We start from the raw sequence: 7,698 nt of genomic DNA, 5'->3' as shown, positions 1-7,698 counted from the left end.
CTCCACCGAGAGTTCTCAATTGTGGAGGGACAAAGATTAGAAATACCAAGTTTTCCGAAAACCATCAAAGAAAGACTAAGAACAAGGGTAAAAAATTTCCCTTATATCCACTCAACATTCTAGCCACAAAGACCATTGGAGATGGTTTCACACGATGGTCTTTCTCCTCTTGGCCTAGGAAGGCGAAGATTACCCAAAGGAATTTTGGTAATCTTTGAAATCAATTCTCTATCAACTAGAATCATTTTTCTATTTATCATAATATTGAATTCTAAGTCATCAAGATAGATGTTAGCATAAAATATTCTTGTGAGAGTGTCAAAACCTTCACCAAGACCGTTAAAGATGTTACCAAGCTTGTATTTCTCAAAACAAACCAAATCTTCTTTATGACCACTTTCCTCTACCAGTTTCTTTTCTAGAATGAAGCCAGTAGAAGAAATCTTTTCAAAGGTCCTACTATTTGAATCATTGATAAATCTAATCCTAATAGAATTAGAGCTGCACAAGACCCGCCCGTACCCGCTAAACCCGTGGGTTTTTAATCTGAACCCGTCCGTTGTGGGTGCGGGGTTTGTTATTGAAAATACGAGGGTACCCAAATATACCTCAATCTAAAACTTTTCTACCTATAAGTCCTTTCTCCGAAAGTGATTTTCTATAGACTGAGTCGAGACAATACAACTAATCGGTTCACATTTCGTGTGATCGTCTATGGATACGGTATCGAGACAATACGACAATAAGATAACTTGTGTGATTTACTATGGATACAAGATCGAGACAATACAACAACGAAGTATGTTTACTTGATAATAGGTTCGGACTTGACCAAACTCTAGGGATTGTCTATCAAGTAAAATAGGAATTAACGTTTGTGTAATTTGCTTTAAATTATAATAAGAACAATTATAAGTGCGGAAAATAAAAGTAAATGACACAACAAGATTTTGTTAACGAGGAAACCGCAAATGCAGAAAAACCCCGGGACCTAGTCTAGAATTGAATACTCTCAGAATTAAGACGTTATACAAAATCAAACCAACATCGTATAGTTGAGACCAAGCAACTAAACCTATAGTTCACCTAGTTTCCTCAGTATCCCTGTGCCTCCAACTTGTTAATAAGTCACGCACTTGGAACAATTCCTTTGGTTCGTATTCCAAGCAGTAAAGGAACAACAAATCTGTTCGGTAACAACTCTTTTCAAACAACGTGATTTGAGTTTGACAAAGGCTCTTCCGTTTAACCAATAAACTCCTTTGTCGGGTCCTTAGATCAATCTCTCAACAACTACCGAAGTAATTGTCATACTATGCAATCAATACTATTAATCACAAAGAAGTGTATTGATGCTGATCTACTCAACTAATCAATCCAATCTATCACAAAGATAAACCGATTAGAGTTGGATCCCTTTCCAGCCGAAACAAGTATTGTTCACACCAAAGATTATGAACACAAAAAGTCTTCTTGTCTTCAAATGTTATTTAATCTTCAATCAGCACCTGCACACAATCAACTTGAATCTCTTGTGATCAATCACACACAAAACGAGTCTGTTAACATTGGATTATCACAAGACGTCTTTAGAACTACAAACAGTCTAAATATCCCCGTCGAAACTTCGATCTAGTTTGAGTGAATCTTATATCAGAAGAGAAGATTCTCAAGCATAAACAAACTAGGTGCAATCAAAGTTCAATAACCGTTAGTCAATCAAATCAAACGGAAACTAATAATAAACTGCAATTATCTAGTTTCCCACCAACGGTACTAATAGAATTTCTCAATCCCAAAGAAGTCTTTAAATTGAGCGGCCGTAAAAGATTTCGCCTAATTAGGTTACTTTCTTCTCCGAATAGGCGGCTCCACCAGTAAAAACACAACTAGCTAGTTTTGCTGGCTCTGAGGATTAGTTTGCTATAAATGCAAACTTCAATATTTATAGACAAGGAAGTTTGGACACCAAGGAATTTCGAAAACCGAATATTCTCAAAGATATGCAATAAATACAAAATCGGTTTTCATAATTCCTTGAAATGCACCGTCCAAATATTGACCGAAATCCCAATAGAAAAATGTATAATCAGTAAATGCATATTACTAATTATTATTTTATAAAGATATGCATTTAATTGCTGGAGATTAAATAGCATGTAAAAACTAAGAAACCTTAATTAAAAGATTCTCAATTTATTTCGATCCTGGGGTTCTCCTTTAGCTATTAAGGAATATCTTTGAACAATTAATGATAAGAGTTACTGCACATGTTCAAAGTATGTCGACATCTCTAATTTGCAAGTCCTTTTTCATACTTACAATCTTGGAAACGATTTGCCACACTTCCAAACAAGTTTAGAATTGGTTCGTCTGAATTCCAAGAACTATGTGATGGATTATCCTATATCAAATCACCAATTATGGGTTTCTCAGTTCTACCAAAATAAGTTCGGTTCTACCTCCATGTGAGTACTGTGCATAGTCACGTTAGTTACCAAAATTCGGTTGACTAGATACTAGGATGGGTTCCCCACAACTTATGGTAACTACCTGTATTAGGTTACACATGTCCATGGGATCGGTTTCCCCAAAACTACAAACTTGTTGCATATGTTCATAGGATCGGTTCCCCCATCTACTAAAAACGTGATGCACCTCTTACAAGGATCGATTCCCTCTTGCAAATTTGTTGCACCTCTTACTAGGATCGGTTCCCCAATGACTAGATAAAAGTTGTTATTTACAAGGCATCAATCATACCATTTTGAGTGATTACTTAAGATCGGTTTCACTAATAAAAGTCATACCAATATATAAGTCAGGCCTTGTGAATAGTTTTACCAAGATACATAAACAAGTTTATGAGCGGTTATACTAAACACACATATTGGTAATTCAAAATAGATTTGCAATGAATAACAATACCAATAAGCCTAGTGATTTCCCTTTCGATTAACAAAACAAGTTTATGAACTTAATTCCTTTAAACGAATGTAAAACATTGTTTCCTATGATGAAATCTTCACTCATACCCATACATAATCACAATATCATTCATATGATCATGTCGATGTCTTATACACAAAGTTTAATGGTTAAGCAATAAACCTCGTATTGTACTCCTTAATACTATGTCTAACTAGAGTTTCATACACAGCTTCGCAGTTATGTTTTCAATATGAACGACTTGAAAGATACGTTAGGGAAAGAAACAGTTCAAGTCAAATATTACTAACCTCAAGAGGAAGGATGATGTTGTCGTTGTAGCTCCATACTTCTTCACATTCTTCAAGTCTTCATGTAATACTTGTAAGTCTCATATCCTAACACTTTCAAGCAAACCTATACGAAGTTGACTCTAGTATGTAATCAAGCGACTCTTTAAATGAGTTTTGATTCACTAAAATATGACAACCAAACTTGACATACCAACGCTTGGTGAGTTCAACCGAGCTATGATCTAACAGTTATGATAATAAAAACCCGTTATAGTTGGGTTGGTAGTTGGTATTAGCTAAAACCCGCCCGAAAAAACCCGCTAAATATACACCATTGATAAAACTAATCCTAGTCGTCCGTTATTGAGACATGAGTCACTTATTGTTGGTCTGCAAAATTTTAGTGTTTAAGTTTTAATCTTAACTTTGAAGTAGTAGTACTGTTTAAACTTGTTTTTATTGGAAGTACTAGTGAACTATGTACACTAGTACTTGTTTAAGCTTTAACAATGAAGACTTATGTTTATGATTTGATTTTTAAGTAATTAAGAACTTAAGTAAGAAGTATGTTTAAACTTTAAAACATATATGTGTGAATGATCATTGAATATAAAGCACGTACAGATATAAACACAACAGGTGAAAAACTTGCAGAAAATATTGAACTACAATATGAAGCGGGTTTAAACCCGAACCCGACCGACCCGTAGCAGAGAGTAAAAAACCCGCCCGATGTTTGTGGGTACGGGGTTGGTTATGAAAATAAAAACCCGATATAGTTGGGTTGGTAGTTGGTATTAGCTAAAACCCGACCCGCCCGACCCATGTGCATTTCTAAATAGAATCTTGGTCACTTGGTAAGTTCATACTCATAAGAGAGGAAGAATTATGATTTTTTGACATCTTCTTAGAATTATTACCATCATTATTGATTTTCCCCATGAACCCTAAAAAATGAGAGTAGGAAAGAGAAAATCTTACTTGATATGCTCCTTGAAAATGATGACAAACCTTTGTCTCTTTGACCTCCACAAGAGATTTAATGGAGTAAACTCGTGAACCCTAAAAACGCCCTTGCTCACGAACGCGGACAAGAAGATGAAGAAGAAGAAGGGTACGCGTACTGAAACCCTTAAAAACCTGATAGTGGGTATAGACCCGTGCTGGTTCGGTAACCCATAAATGGAAACAAGATTCCATTTTTAAATCCTAAACTAAGAGGTTCGCACGCTTAGGAAAAATTATAACAATGCGATAACTAAAGTAGTACAAAACTACATAGCATTATTTAACCTCAGGTAGATAGAAAAAAACTGTCAAACAAAATTTTCTTCAAGGAAAAGTTCAAAAACTAATTCATAGTACAAAGACACAAAACTAATCAGACCGTTACTTGCTCCATTTCAAGTTATATACAAACGGGGTGGAGTCAATCTTGTTACCAAGAGGCTATATTGGCATAAGAACCTTCATGCACCTTCTTCGGTCGATATTTGTGAAATGTATCAGAAGTGTAATCATAGTAATGATGATACTCGGGATTAGTTGAAATTTTTGACTATTTTTTCGTGTGATTAAGGAAAGAATTTTTCCGACATCTGGAACTTGTAACATGAAGGGCCAAAACCTTTTTATCGGTTTTTCCAGCACAAACCTTTTCCTTAATTAAAATTAGTCGTTCCAGCGATTTAAACATGTTTTCAAAAGCCATAAATAGATCTTTGTTAATTGATCCCTCACGATAGTATTCCTCAAAAAGATTCATAAGCAGTCTAGAGAAGTTCCATATTCTTGAATTTTTGTTCACACGTTTCCTGCAACGAACCTTTTTGAAGAAATCTTTATCTTTTTCATTTAGATTGTTTTCCATCATCTTAGATTTCAAATGTTTTAGATGATGTGAGATTATCTTGAGAGACCAGAGGTCTTGAGATAGATAAACTCTGAACAATCTTTGAGGATTTCTGGTATGCATTACAGATGCATATAACAAGTTTCCCAAAAAGATTTCCGATAGGAACAATCCTTAGGAACAAAACAAACAAAAACTTATTAGGTTTATCTTGTTTGCCTGCTCTGATACCAATTGAAAAAGCGGGGGTCTAACAACCACACCCAATATGTCGTTCGGAAATCTGTATGGACTAACTCCAGTATAATTCCAAGAGAATCAATTAGACAGTCAGACTCAAGCAAGGAAAAACATCCAAGAGTTGCATCTCAATTTCTCAATACAATCTACAATCCAACAGATAGAAATCCGTGAGCCTGATTGATATGAGAAATAACTTGAACGGTATCAAAAACCAATGTTTAAGTGTCAATCAATTTCAAAATCAACAACCAAAGGTTGGATTTACCAATTGATTGAACTACGCACAACCTGTGATATTTCAATTATATAAACAAATATAATGCGGAAAAGTGAGAAAGCGGGGGTCTAACAACCACACCCAATATTTCGCTTAGCAATCTGTATGGACAAACTCCAATATACTTTCTAGAGAATCAACTAGACAATCAGACTCAATCTAGATAAAATTACATCAAAGAGTTTATATCTCAATCTCTCGATTTGATCTACACTCAAGCAAATGGAAATTTGCGAGTCTTTATCAAAGAGAGATAACTTGGATGGTACCAAAGACCAATATTCAAGTGCTAATCAATTTAAATCAACAACCAAAGGTTGGATATTCTAATTGATTGATCCTAACGCACAACCTGTGATATTTCAATTATAAAGATAAACAATATAATGCGGAAATAGAAATAACACAGACATCAGAATTTTGTTAACGGGGAAATCGCAAATGCAGAAAAACCCCGGAACCTAGTCCAGATTGAACACACACTGTATTAAGCCGCTACAGACACTAGCCTACTCCAAAGTAACTTCAGTCTGGACTGTAGTTGAACCCCAACCAATCTCACACCGATCCAAGGTACATTTATGCTCCTATGTCTCTGATCCCAGCAGGATGCTATATTCTTATTTCCCTTAGCTGATCTCACCCAAAACCAAGAGTTGTTACGACCCAAAGTCGAAGACTTTAATGAACAAATTTGTATCACACATAAAAGTCTATGATAATAGATAAATCCGTCTCCCACGAATACACCTACGAGTTTTGTTCCGTCTTTTGATAGATCAAGGTGAACAGGAACCAATTGATAATCCAGAATTATATTCCCGAAGAACAGCCTAGTATTATCAATCACCTCACAATAATCTTAATCGACGCAGCGAAAAAAGATATTGTGGAATGTTTGTGATTACTTTTTATCTTGCGTATCGGAGATAGAAATCTCAACCTATTTATCACAATTGTACTTGTACGATAGAAACAACAAGATCAGATCACACAACTACAAGAAAAGTAGTATCGGTCTGGCTTCACAATCCCAATGAAGTCTTTAAGTCGTTAACCTGGTTTAGAAGAAGAAACCAAAGGTTAAAGGATAATAGACTCTATCTTAGCACAACTAGTATCACACAGAATGTGTGGGGATTAGGTTCCCCAGTTGCTAGAGCTCTCCCTTATATAGTCTTTCAAATCAGGGTTTGCAATCAATGTTAGCTTAGTAACAAAGCATTCAATATTCACCGTTAGATGAAAACCTGATTTAGATTCAAGCTAATATTTATCAACCGTTAGATCGAAAACATAGCTTGTTATACACACATGAAATGCACATTCATGGGCTTTGTAACCGTACCCAAACTTATATCCTCCAAATGGTTATATAGTCTAAAATCTCATTTCAATCATTGAAACATTCTCAGAGGACGTTATATAGTTGTTATTCACAAACCATTTTTCGTCAGAGCAATTTTCAAAGTGATTGAAACATAACATGACTTTCGTCACTAGGTAAAGATGAACTTGGATAAAGCGAAAGCTTTAACAACACATATTTTGAGAAATAAATAGGCGAGGTAAACTCGACTCGAAATACCAAATGCTATAATCTAAGTCTATATAGCAAAACGACCTTTGTCTCAAGATAGGAGATAAATAGACTTTTGAGTGATAGATAAGTTCAAGTCTCCACATATCTTTTAGTCGATGAAGATCCACCAGTTCCTTGAGTAGTCCTTCGTCTTGTATGATGATTTCCATGGAGTTCTTGAGCTCAACTACACTTTCTATCCTAGTCCGAGACCTTAGCTATAGTAGACTAGAAATTAAGACTTATAGTTTTGATCACTAACATTGACAAACATGCTTGAGATAGAAATGCGTGCGTGTTCGACCGAGCAATGCTCTAACAATCTCCCCTTTGTCAATTTTAGTGACAAAACTATCAATACATATGGAACACAAAAAATATATAAATAAACTTTTGTAGCTCCTATTCCACATGCCTAATCTTCAACATTACTTGAAATCTGCGTCATTCCCAAGTACTCCAATGATCCCAAAGTTTGTAAGTTTAGCATCATCGTTGTTGAAAATTCATAGCTATAACAACG

The sequence above is a fragment of the Papaver somniferum genome, unplaced genomic scaffold (assembly GCF_003573695.1).
Source record: "Papaver somniferum cultivar HN1 unplaced genomic scaffold, ASM357369v1 unplaced-scaffold_133, whole genome shotgun sequence".
Lineage (NCBI taxonomy): Eukaryota > Viridiplantae > Streptophyta > Magnoliopsida > Ranunculales > Papaveraceae > Papaver > Papaver somniferum.
Note: the sequence above shows the minus strand (reverse complement) of the source record.